Below are 12,855 nucleotides of genomic sequence, written 5' to 3'. Positions count from 1 at the left end.
ACGGCTTTTTTCGTTTGAGAGCAACCCACCTCGAAGCCTTTGAGAGAGAATTCCTTGTGAGGATAAAGCCCTAAACTCGCAGAGCCAAAGAGTGTTAGGCATCACTTAAGTCTTCTTGTCTGTGTGATCTGAAGACTTATTACACTTGAGGACTGTGAATCCTCCAGCCGGTTAGGCGCCGCGTTCTGAGCATACAAGAGTCATTGTGGATCGCCGGTGAACGAAGTCTGTGAAGGTTTGGAAGTCTACCTTGAAGACTTACTAGAGTGATTGGGCGAGGACTGGGTGTCCTTAGCTCAAGGGGAATAAGGTGAAGACGAGGTCTTCTGAGTTGAATCTCAGCCTCCCTAACCAGACGTACAGTTGTCACAACAACTGGAACTGGTCCAACAAATCATTGTCTTCAACGAGTCACTGGTTTCATCCTTCCCTTCCCTTTACTTACTGTTGGTCCTTGTGAAGTCATTGTATGATTGCTTTATCTTTTGTCTTCACTGAGTGACTGCTTGTTTTGATTGGCTTCACAATATCTTCCTACCTGATCTTTACTGCCTAGCTGCTATTAGTCATTGTGCTTTCACTCCATTGAATACTTGACTATGGTTTGCCTAGTGTAGTCTACCTTCCGCTGCATGGTAATAGGTTTATTTCTATCGTTTGTCTTCGAAACTTTCATGTTTTGAAGACTTTCATAAAAATCGCCTATTCACCCTCCTCCCCCTCTAGTCGATCACTAGCACTTTCAGTATCGAAGGGTCCCTAATGGTGCCGAGCACCGAGCCAGCGGCCAGGAGCAAGCCGTTGGTGGAGAAGGCGATCACGGTCGAGATGCCCTCCGTCGACTTCACCTCCTCGACGGGATCCTTGGCGCCCTCCTTGTGGTCTGGTTGGCCCGACAACAATCCAAGAGATTCACAAAAAATAGCAACCAACCAAATCGAAGAGGGGAACACCACCAATGATCACGACGAGCAAAACAGAGGCGTGCAACAGCGAGACAAAGAAGTGGAAAATCTCGCATCGGTGAATCGGGATTTGGAGGGGAGGGAGGGGCACCTTTGCTCCGCTTGGGGGAGACAGCTCGTTCGCCTTTTCTCCATTGCTCTGCTTGTGCTTGGCGCAAGAGGAGGAGATGTTTTTGTTGAAACAAAGAAGACCGAGAAGTTGCGGCAGAGTTTAGGCGGTGGGAAGGGTGCGGCGCAGGTCGACGATATATATTTGGCAAAAGGAGGGTCTGGTTGACGTGGTGGATCCGGCTGCCCCTTTGTGCTTCGGGATTTCAGAAAGCGTTCGATACTATCTGCGCAGGTGGACTCCGCTTTTGACTGACCGAGTCAAACCCGACATATGACGAAAGGGGGATTGGAGGTGACACAGACACAACTCTCTATGTGTGTGTGTGCGCGCGCGCGCGTGTGCGTGTGTGTGTGCGTGTGCGTGCGTGTGCCTATGCGTGTGCGTGTGTGTGTGCGTGTCTGTGTGTGTGTTTACGGAAAATGCTGCTTTATTTTTTCAACTACACCACAACCCGAGTTTAACAGTTTAAATTACAAACTGGCGGAACACTAATCCAAGTCTTAGAGCATCTACGACCATCCAATACCTAATTTTGATGAGTCTCCCAACGTCTGCCAGTCATACTCCATATTTCTTTTCAAACAACCATAGTTGCCATTTTTCAATTAACATTTTCATATAAAATCATGCAACAACAAGATATACGTATTACCAACTACCAACTAGACTACTCATCCTCCTCCTCGGATATCTTGATAAAGTTTGTGCCGGAGCCGCCTGCCTCTTGGTCATTTGCAGTCGGGTGCACCTCCGACTCCTCTTCGGAGTCAATCTCGGTGAAGGTCTCGTCGATCTCCGTGTTCTGCTGGCGCAGGAAGTAGCGTTTGGCCTCCACCTCTGCCTCGGACTGGATGGAATCGAGGATGGCCTGCTACTTTGTCGCCTCCTTCGCCTGGGCCACCTCGAATTTTGAGAGCGCATTGGGCATGCCGAAGCCTGTAGGAGTCGGATCTTCCTCCTCCGGCTTCTTATTCTCCATGGTTGCGTCCTCCTCCTCCTCCTCCATGGTCGCTCCCTGCTCCTCCGGCTGGGGTGAATTTGCAGGAAGCCCAGCTGTGATCCGAGCTTCAGGCCTGGCCCAAATCTCCTCCAGCAGCTACAGCCTCCGCTCTGGAGTGAGCATGGCATAAGTAGTGATCCAACGCCTCGGCATGGCTAGTGGCGGATGAATTAAAATAGGAAAACATTGTGTGCCGGCGGACCGTTCGAAGCTTCGGTCGGACGCACGCGCGCCGCTCGCTAGCAATCCAACGAGACAAGTCTCCCGATCCACTTTTTGCGTTGGTTGATTTTCTCTCTTGGCCCACCAAGTCCCCTTGACCCATCACTGTTTCTTTTTTTCTCGTCCTCTCTAGTGCCTCGTGTGAGGAGCGCACCCCAGGTCTTCTTCAACCTCCATCTTCACAATTGCTCGCTGAACTTCGACATGGGATGGGAAAAGGAGTTGCAACCGCAGCTCGGCGAAGCTGCATCCGTTTGTCGGCGGTGCTATGACCGTGGTGACCATGGCCATGACCACACCGTCATGGCACTGTGAGCTCCAGGGGCGGTGGGGTGCTGCATGCTATGACCGTAGTGGTTGTGTGCTCAAACTAGCGCCGTGGCGAGCTGGAACCAGCGAAATTTTTTGCTACATCCACTCGTGGCGGAGCTACGACCTGCGACGGTGGAGACGACGATTTGCTGCAACCGTCGTCTGTTTTGCTACGACCGACGAGAAAATTTGCTACATCCATTCATGGCAGAGATGCGACCCGGGGCAGTGGCAACGATTTTTGCTGCAACCGTCGTTGTTTTTGGCTATGACCAGCGAGGGTTTTTGCTACATGACGTTGACTGGTGGTCGTCATTCGTGCTACCCCGTGCAACGAGCGTCGATGGAAAATAAAAAGGTTAAGCGTGCATGAATAAAAGTTTCAACCGGTGTGAGGAAAAGCTTCAATGGCGGGGTGGATAAAAGCTTCAATGGGCGTGAGAAAAAGCTTCAAACCAAGGTGCGAGTGGTGATGCTAAGAGCTGCGGCCGGCGGTATGGTGGTGCTCCGATGGACGTGCTACGGCGACCGCGGCGGCGGCGGCGGCTAGGTGCTGCAACAACAGAGATGTTGGGCGGCACGGTTTTGCTATGAGGGGCGACGACATATTGTCAGAACCGGCAAGGACGGGTGCTACGGGGCAACGACCGGTGTTTAGGCAAGCGGCAAGGGCGTCCGGCAGGCTGGTTGCCTTAAGGACTCGCGATGGGGCGCCATGGCTTATCCTTTGTTTCTCTAACGAAGTAGGGTTTTTTTTTATAACTCTCTAACGAAACAATTTTAGCGAAGGAAAAGGCTACATGCAAATTCGGCGGCTGTAACTTAAACGAATCATATGAACGCGGTGCGACCGGCCGAACTTTCGGCCGGCGCACCGGCGCGTATCACTGGCCATTGAAATATGGCACCGGTGGAGGGGAGAGGGGGAAGAAATTGACGCGTGCTAGGGTTGGGATGTCGCCGTCCAGGTTAAATAGTCAGACTTGGTTCCTCGGGCAGCATATGCCGAAGCGGTGCCACACGGCACCATGAATACGTCCTCACCAATGAACAAAAAAGTCATCGGACCGCTGCCCTTGCAGTCAGTCCTACATAGCGAGAGCGTCTGGGCATCCCCATATCTGCCTCAGATATGGACCGGGTATGAGAAGTGCTGATCAATCCGGACTTTTGGGTCGAATTTAACAGGTCCGTTTAGGTGCCAATTTTACATCCGGATAGCCAGTCGAAACGTTTGGGGTGGATTTAACGGCTTCTGCTCTTATAAACCTTATAATAAGTAGCCATCCCTACCAAATCGTGAGCTGCCTTTGATGGCAGTTCGCCTAGCCCACTTGATTCGGTACTGATCAAAATTTTCCCAAGAGCGTCTCGATCTCCTCAATGACAGGCCCATGCATGATCAATCCAGATTGGTGTCTGAAAGCGCCTTCACTACTCCTTGGCAGGGGAAGTCTCCAGCAGAATCTTCTGAACGCCGGCCTCCATTGCTAGCTGCTGTCGACGGAACCCCCGATGACGGGAAAGAATGGCTTGCTCCGACAAGGAATTCACCATGGTGATTAACGGATTGCGAAGAACTGTGAGGACGGCATTGTCGATGACGTTTTCACCCTGACCCACACCTTCGTCGCCAATGCTAGTCATCACACGTGGCAAGGCTAGAAACGCTGAAGACCAGGACCTAAGAGCAATTCTAGCTGATAACACCATATTTTGGATCGCCAAAAATCATTATTCAGGCTCGCCATATTTTTTTATTAAAATAAATATTTATGAATTATAATAATGTTTGTATAGTTTTAAAAGTCAACATATCAATAGTAAAAATATTACTGTACTTTTAAGAAAAATATAAATTGGAATAAATGTTCATAAAAGTTTAAAAGTGTTAACCTTTTTGAGAAATATTCATGTAGTATAAAATAAATGTTTATCTTGTTTTAGAAAGTGTTAACATGGTTCAATAAAGTGTATGTGTTTGCAAAAAATATTTATATGTCTTATAAAACAAAACTAAATAAATAAAGATGTATGGAAAAATAAATACGAGCCTAGTAAAAATTTCTTACACTTTCATATAATTATTAGAAATTTTTCACGATTTTTTAACACTTTCTAAATATATGTACATGAATATTCTATCTTTATTTGCTACTATGACTATAATTTACATATTTTAATAAAATTCTAAAAAAGTAAAATACTAACATATTGAAAATGGGACGCAATATGGCCCATTTAAGCCCCATGTGCATGTGCTGCTATAAGAGATGACACTTAATAATGCTTTATACAGCTTCTCCTAAAAATGCTCTATATGAAGAATCAATTGTAAAGGAACAAGAGTATCGAACAAATGGTCGAATCAGTGGTCTTTATTGATAATTGCCATGATATATATACAATCACAATGGACGCGATGGTTCGCTAGAGGCGTCTCCACAGGAACCGTCATGGACAGTTGTTGGCCCTTTGGAACCGCCAGCACGGAGAGATGCGAGCAGGGATTATCCCTAATAACCATAAGGGTTATTACTCCTTCGCATATAAGATTTATCTGAAGTCAAACGTCACAATTTTGACCAAATTTATAGAAAAAAAATACCAACATTTAAAATGTGAAATCAACAACATTAGATGTGTCATGACTTTAGCTTTCATATTGTATAAATTTAGCATTGTAGATGTTAATATTTTTTCATATAAATATGATCAAACTTTACAAAGTTTGACTTCAACAATCCTTATATGCAGAGTAAAAATGACCGGAGGGAGTATTTCCACAGCCGCCGCACTAACGGTTTTAAAAGGCATCCTTTTTAGAGAATTTAATCTGCTCTAAAACAGAGTATGCGCCTGTGCCTGTGAACCCAGTTGAGCTTTTCTTCACTGAACGATGAAATCCTCACCTGGGCTAGGAGTACCAAAGGGGCATTAGAGAACGGAGGGCACCTAGTTTGATCTGAAAGACTAGTTTGAAGCTGCTCATTAGTCTCTTCTCACAAAACTGTTCATGACCATTCAATGTGACATATCAACAGAGTCCAGGTCCAAGCAATCAATGTGTTTGTTTATAAACCAATACATTGCATCACCGGCCAAGATCTTCTATACACTACAAAAAGGTACTACTTGTTAGAAACAATACATAATTTGTCATCAATTTAATTCCTTTAACTAGTACGTACAAGAGCAGGTTAAACAGCCAAATGGTTTTCTTCAGAAGCATGCATCATAGATTCAGAAATGAGCAGATTGATAGCACCCAACCATGTATAATTAGCATGCAAAAGAAAACATCACGTAACGAGCTAGGACTATCTACCATACTAGTGTCGGCCGAGTAGTAGTACAGGCAGATTAAAACAGAGATACCGAATCTATCGAACACACAGGACATGGCTGAAACCACTAGCAGCAGGAGCAGAAAACAGTCTAAAGCACTAGATAAACCTGATGGACAATGGCTAGAGCATGGACAGATTTATCATGTACTAGAAATGAGCAGATGCAACTTACAGTCTAGAAGTCGGTGCACTGGTGTTCATGGATGGAGTTTGTCAGAGAAGATCTCGTAGAGGAAGCAGCGGTCGCAGATACGATGTCGACGAGGACGTTGAGGAAGCAGCGGTCACCAGAAACGATGTTGTCGAGGACGTCGATAAAGCAGCCATCGTCGGAGATGATGTCGTCGAGGACGGCGAAGGAGCGGTCGCGCGGACGCTGCCCAGAAAACTCTAGACCGCCCCCTTGCAGGGTCGAAGGATGCGGCCGGAGTCACGGAGACACCGCTCGCCGGGCTGCCGTTGCACGACGGACAGCACGGCCGGCTTCGTTCAGACGGCGGCTCAGCACTTGTGGTATGTGAGGAAGAAGATGGAGATGTATTGTATTTTTCTCCCGATGCTCTCCGCCCTTTATACAGATTGTGAAGGAAGAAGTCCAACGAGCAACGTTTCAATGAAACATCTTGCCGAGCAAAGCGCGGTGCACTCGTTGGAACCAGGAGAATCGGGAGGAACAGCAGGATAATGCTCACGTCCTAGCAGAGGACTCGGGAAGGAGTTGCAGCTTGCCGAACGGCCAGCAACGTGCGTGCATAAAGTTTCAGTTTGTTACGTGACAGGATATGCCCAAAGCATCAGACTTGGAATTCTCTGAACCGGTGCATTATTTCCAACAGTCCCCACCAATTCCAATGTCAGGTGCCAGAGCTAGAAGAGATAGAGATCATACCACAGTGTTGTTTATATATTAACTTTTCGACGATAGTCCCTTTTCGGGTTGAACTAATGTCTAGAACTTGAAGTTTCACTCACTCGCAGCTAGACAATGGACGAGACCTTGAATTGCTAGCTTTCTACGACTAAGTTTCCCTTCAAGACTTTGCTAATACTGGGCCGCCAAGAACTAGGCCTCTGGTTGGAGCTTTAACGGTCATGCTCCTGTGTCTATTCGTGAGCTTTATAGAGTTTTCCCAGGTCTCATAGACTACGAGCTCATAGTCGGGCTCATATAGGTGTGCCTTTTCGAGTGTACCCTGTAGGACAGTACCTCGCCTTTGTAAAGGACCTCAAAGCACATTAAGACATAAGTCATCCTATCATACAGTATGAGAGTACTGCATCTCCAACGGGAATGGGTTTTAGAATTGCACTCTCCAATTACACCGACAACTTGTTTTTCCCATTACCTACTTCACGGGATCTCCGATCACATAGTTACCGCTGCAGTGTAACTCATATGGGTCTCACTCCCATTTCCCTTGATGCATTTTCAATCACGTTTCGTGATAAACCGTTAGTAAAGGGATCCGCCAGATTTGTTGAGGTGTGGACATAGTCCACAACGATTACTCCGGTGTTTCTTAATTTTCTGACGGATTTCAAGCGTCGTTTTATATGCCTTCTGTATTTCATATTGTTCTTTGTACTTTTAACCTTTGTATCACAGTACATGAGGACAGCCGGAATAGGCTTCTCGCCTACTGGTAAATCCATTAGGAGCTCACGTAGCCACTCCGCCTCAACAGTGGCCGTGTCAAGTACTACTAAATCTGCCTCCATGGTTGATCTTGTTATAATAGTTTGTTTACAGGATCTCCATGAGACAGCAGCACCGCCAAGAGTGAATAAATATCCACTTGTGGCTTTGATCTCATCCGCGTCAAAGATCCAGTTAGAGTCGCTATACCCTTCAAGTACAGCTGGGTACCCAGTATAGTGAATTTCATAAGACATGGTTCCCTTCAAGTATCTCAATACACGCTCAAGTGCTGTCCAATGATCATTTTCCGGATTAGAAGTAAACCAGCTTAATTTACTAACAGCATATGAGATGTCGGGTCTAGTGGCACTCGCCAGATACATAAGAGATCTCAATTGATCCTTCCCTTGTCTGTCATGCTTTCTAAGCTTTAGACTAGGGTCATAAGATGTGGGAGCATCTTTGCATAAACCCAAAACGGGTTAGGACTTTCTCCACATAATGAGACTGCATAAGAGCAATCCCATTCTCGCCCTTGATCAATTTAATATTTAAATTACATCGGCCTCTCCTAAATCCTTCATGTCAAAACACTGGGATAAAAATGACTTCAAGTTATTTACAACAGCAATGCTTGTTCCAAAGATGAGTATATCATCAACATACAAGCATAAAATCACACCATTACCCCCACCAAATCTGTAGTAAACACATTTATCGGCTTCATTCACAACAAAGCCTGCGGACGTCAAAGTTTTTTCAAACTTCTCGTGCCATTGCTTTGGCGCTTGCTTGAGGCTATACAAATATTTCATCAACTTACACACCTTGCCTTCTTGTCCAGGTACAACAAAACCATCGGGCTGCTCCATATAGATCTCCTCATCTAGCTCGCCATTAAGGAAAGCCGTCTTCACGTCCATTTGATGAACGTGGAAACCATGAGGCAGCCAATGATAATAGCACACGAATAGTAATCTCGCAACGGGTGAGTAAGTGTCAAAGAAATCCTCGCCTTCTTTTTGAGTATACCCCTTTGCCACAAGCCTTGCCTTGTACTTTTCAATAGTACCATCGGGCCTAGGCTTTTTCTTAAAGATCCATTTACATCCAATTGGTTTGCAACCAAATGGACGGTCAGTGATCTCCCAAGTCCCATTTGCAATGATGGAATCTATCTCGCTACGGACTGCGTCCTTCCAGTACTCTACATCAGAAGATGCATATGCCTCTGAAATGGACTTTAGGACATCATCCACAAGATACACAATGAAGTCATCACCAAAGGATTTTTCAATCCTTGGTCTCTTACTCCTTCGCGGAGCCACTTCACTATCATTCTCCTCATGCATGTGTTCACAATTTTCATGAGTGGGTGGTTCACGACGAAGCCAATCCCATGGGATCATCCAGCTGATCCTTAGAACTCGACTAATGCAAGAATAATTGTAATTTGTGAGTTCATTTATGTTCTACTGTTCTCCCTAGAGCCAGTGATGTTATCAAAACCATTCTCGTATTTCTTCAACCGAATCTGAAGCACAAATACTGATATTGTCCCACAGCATGTCTGACATGGGGAAGGTCAATCCAAGGCAAGCTCCAACCATTGCATGGGGCGGCAAGAGGTGACCGAGTTAGCATCGTTTCGGGGCAGCACGCCTACCACTTGAATCTTGTTCAGACTTGGTGCACATATGAAGACTTCTCAAGTGGAGTTAATCATTAAAAAAGTACAAAAGATGATTTCAAGCGCCTCAGAGATCTTGGTGGTTGTGATCATCAAATGGGGTCGTTGCCCCATCAAGAGTAGCCAGGGAGAACAGTAGAACACAAACAAACACAACTAAAACAAATAAGAAAAGATTGGACGACAAGTCAGAAGAAACAGAATCTCACAATGTATACAGAATACAGTTTCTATAACCAATCATAAGGCACACAATGCTGGAGTAATCCTGTCAGACTGAAAGTATTTTCAGCACCCTTCCCGAGAAGTAAGACAGGGATAACTGTATTTTTACTTGTAATCTCATCATCCACATCCATATTAATCAGTTCGAAAAAACAATAAAAATCAAATGCTCATACATTCTATCATGGCCAGCTAATTTAGAGGACGACATGTGAATTTATGTGGCGTTTCCAGGATAAGCTGGCACAGAGGATGCCACCAATCAGGATATACCACACATCAGAGAATCATGTGTAGCGTCCGAGACTAATCACCATGAGGAACACAAATCATCCTCAGGAATTGGTAATGAACGCGCACCAAAAAAGGTTGTTTTGGGAGGGAAGAAGATATAATGAGTATTTCCTCAGTTCAGGTCTCCAAATTGATTCCGCACCGCAACACAAACTAGCGCATCAGAAGAATGAAAGTATTTAGAATAAATCATCGGACAGTTTTCAACATCAAAAAACATGAGATAAACAACAAAACCAATTGTTTCAGTGCAGGAACAAGAACAAAAGTATTTAGTTTGATCAGCTTCGACAGCATGTACAGTCATCAGGAGCACAAAACAAGGACAAAATAACCAAAAATAAACACAAACGAACAATATCAGCTACATCGTTGCTTCTGATCCATCTAGGTGATAATATATATCTCATCAACACATGAACCAACAAAGGTGATCACAAGGATGCATGAACCAACAATCTGCAATGAACAAACAGACTACGAAAGAAAAATTAAACTGCGGTATCCTCAGCTCTTATATACTCGAGATTTGCAGTAGTTAAGTACCTGATTGATTGTTAAACTGTGAGAAGCAAATGCACCTCCATCAAGCAAAAAAATAATCAATCGAGAGTGAAAAAAGAGGATCAGGGAATAACAGAAGGTCGAATCAGTAGCCCTCAGGGATTATGCTTATGATTTTCATCAAGGAAGAAAACTCAGGTCTCAAAGATGTGCCATCACTGGACTCAAGACCTTAACTGAAAAGGGCAAACTAAAAATCATAAAACATACAATGATAAGCAGGAGCAATTCTGGAGAATGTTATTCGCTGCACCTCACAATTATAAATAGGGGAAGCGACTCAAGATCCCAATAAAGTCGGCCCTGGGAAAAATCAAGACCCATAGATATATAAAACAGAAGGATCAACTAGTCAAAGGGCACTTCAACATAATGTGTCCTCAGAATTGCAGAATGACAGCACGGCCGCCTAGCAACCAATCAGTCCCGAAAGATGGTATGATTTAACAGGTTTTTCATCACCGGACAACCATAAACACACAAAACAAGGTCCACATAGGTCGAACCTACATTATTTTAGGGTTGGACGTCAGAACTGCATGTTTGAAAACATGAAACAAAAGACAACATAGCACAAGAGCGCACCAATCAGACTCAATAATAATAATGACGGAAATGTTGATGTGGCAAGCTGCATTTATATTCATAAACAAAAATGCTAAAAATCTGACATCAGATTCTTTTAGGCATGACAAATCAACCATGCTGTCAAAATCTGACATTTGATGCATTTAGGTCCTATCCAAGATAAAATGAATAAGCTTTTAACCTTCAACTAAACTCCAGGCATCTTATCTTGGGATTGAAACCGATACTATCTGTGCTGCTTTCAGATTAAGCTTTTCTTTGCCTTTTTATTTTCTCCACACACCATGTTGTTTTGCTGTCAAAGCAAAGCTGTAAAAAGACAGCAGCATTCTCGTATTTCTTCAAACTGCATCTGAAGCAGAAACAGTAACATATTTTCCAACCGTTGAGTGAGCCAGCACAGGACAACTGAGATGGCATCGTTTAGCGGCAGGGCAGCACACAGCAACTGAAGACTTTACATGTGGGAACTGTACAGAGAACCATCAAAAAAAATAAGAAATGATTTCCAGGGCCTCAGAGATCTTGGTGGTTGTGATCGTCAAATGAGGTCGTTGCCCCATCAAGAGTAGCAAATATTTTGAAAACATCACTGGCTCCAAGGAGAACGCGAACAAACATAGCTAAAACAAATAAGAAATAAACGACTGAAGCCACCTAAAGGCAGATTGTAAGACGAGTCAGAAGTAGCTGGTTAAAGATCTCATGTTTATTACAAATCAATGGGAATCCGAATGATTTTCCTCTTCATCCTCACCATCCAAGCCAAATAAAAAAAAAGACAGTTTTCAAACATCAAAACAAACAGAATCTCACAATGAATACAAATTACAGTTTTATAAACTATCATACGACACAAGATGGTGGAAGTAACTGTGTCAGATTGAAAGTATTCTCAGCACCCTTCCGAGGAAGTAAGACAGGGATAACTGTATTTTTACTTGTGATCTCATCATCCACATCGATATTAACCAGTTCGAAAAAACAATAATAATCAAGTGCTCAAACAATCTTCAGGGTCGGCACATTTAGACCCAGAAAGACAAAGAAAAAAAGAAAAAAGGGCACGGCATGTGAATGTATGTGGCGTTTCCAGGATAAGCTGGCACAGAGGACGCCACCAATCAGGATATACCACACATCAGAGAATCGCATGTAGCGTCCGAGACTAATCGCCATGAGGAACACAAATAATCCTCAGGAATTGGTAATGAACGCGCATCAATCAAAACAAAGAACTAGAAAAACAGATGGATTCAATGGGATGAGATCTGGGAGCTCAGACAGCCAAGGGGTTGTCTGCAGATGCCGCTGAAGAGGCGGCATCAGAAACTCTAGTCCACAAATTTGTCATCACCGCTACGACCTCTCATCGACCAACCATCGAAAAGAAGAACATGAAACGAAACCGAATCGAAAACCAGAGCGATGCGCAGGGGAGGAGGGCGGAGCCGCGAGGGGAGGAGGGAGCTATCGGGGTCTGCAGTCTGGATGCGGCGTTGGTGGGGATTTATATTGAGGTCTGGGCTATGGTGTCTAGGGTTCGGCTGCAAATGAGGCGGGCCGACGCATTGGCCTGCTGGGCTGCCGCACAAAGGGCTAACGCGGGTTTTGGTGGGCCGGCCGAACGGTAGACCCGTTTCTCTCCCTCTGCTCAAGCCAACTTCTTAAGGGCGGCAGCAACAGCTGTCCAATCGGGTCTTCCCCACTCGGGCTAGCCACGAAGTTTTCCCTCTCGCTAGGGTTTCCTGTTCCTCTCGCCGCCTCTGGCGACGTTGAGAAAAACTCCTTCCCTCGTCGCCATTCGTCGGGTCTTCCCCACTCGGGCTGATTCAGGGGCAGCCGGGTGCTGCCGCCCGGCCTTGGTGGGGGTCTGAGGGACGCGACGTTAGGG

The 12,855-nt window shown here is 45.0% G+C and overlaps 9 non-coding genes and 1 pseudogene across 9 annotated transcripts; all 10 read right to left on the bottom strand.

Moving 5' to 3' along the window:
- Window positions 1-9,554: 9,554 nt before the first annotated feature.
- Window positions 9,555-9,647, bottom strand: LOC125531444. The gene has a single exon (XR_007293231.1). It is a non-coding gene; the product is annotated as a small nucleolar RNA R38 (small nucleolar RNA).
- Window positions 9,648-9,728: 81 nt separating this feature from the next.
- LOC125531447 lies at window positions 9,729-9,862 on the bottom strand. The gene has a single exon (XR_007293234.1). It is a non-coding gene; the product is annotated as a small nucleolar RNA snoR80 (small nucleolar RNA).
- A 53-nt stretch (window positions 9,863-9,915) lies between these two features.
- LOC125531449 lies at window positions 9,916-10,009 on the bottom strand (annotated as a pseudogene).
- Window positions 10,010-10,464: 455 nt separating this feature from the next.
- Window positions 10,465-10,536, bottom strand: LOC125531450. Its single transcript, XR_007293236.1, has one exon. It is a non-coding gene; the product is annotated as a small nucleolar RNA R66 (small nucleolar RNA).
- A 212-nt stretch (window positions 10,537-10,748) lies between these two features.
- LOC125531442 lies at window positions 10,749-10,841 on the bottom strand. The gene has a single exon (XR_007293229.1). It is a non-coding gene; the product is annotated as a small nucleolar RNA SNORD96 family (small nucleolar RNA).
- Window positions 10,842-11,473: 632 nt separating this feature from the next.
- On the bottom strand, window positions 11,474-11,559 carry LOC125531448. The gene has a single exon (XR_007293235.1). It is a non-coding gene; the product is annotated as a small nucleolar RNA SNORD24 (small nucleolar RNA).
- Window positions 11,560-11,636: 77 nt separating this feature from the next.
- On the bottom strand, window positions 11,637-11,718 carry LOC125531451. Its single transcript, XR_007293237.1, has one exon. It is a non-coding gene; the product is annotated as a small nucleolar RNA R12 (small nucleolar RNA).
- Window positions 11,719-11,832: 114 nt separating this feature from the next.
- LOC125531443 lies at window positions 11,833-11,925 on the bottom strand. Its single transcript, XR_007293230.1, has one exon. It is a non-coding gene; the product is annotated as a small nucleolar RNA R38 (small nucleolar RNA).
- Window positions 11,926-12,036: 111 nt separating this feature from the next.
- LOC125531446 lies at window positions 12,037-12,170 on the bottom strand. The gene has a single exon (XR_007293233.1). It is a non-coding gene; the product is annotated as a small nucleolar RNA snoR80 (small nucleolar RNA).
- A 62-nt stretch (window positions 12,171-12,232) lies between these two features.
- On the bottom strand, window positions 12,233-12,327 carry LOC125531445. The gene has a single exon (XR_007293232.1). It is a non-coding gene; the product is annotated as a small nucleolar RNA Z157/R69/R10 (small nucleolar RNA).
- Between the last annotated feature and the right edge of the window lie 528 nt (window positions 12,328-12,855).

This window comes from Triticum urartu, unplaced genomic scaffold, assembly GCF_003073215.2.
Source record: "Triticum urartu cultivar G1812 unplaced genomic scaffold, Tu2.1 TuUngrouped_contig_7112, whole genome shotgun sequence".
NCBI classification, from domain to species: Eukaryota; Viridiplantae; Streptophyta; class Magnoliopsida; order Poales; family Poaceae; genus Triticum; species Triticum urartu.
The sequence above is the reverse complement of the archived record's forward strand: the minus strand, read 5'-3'. Positions and strand labels throughout refer to the sequence as shown.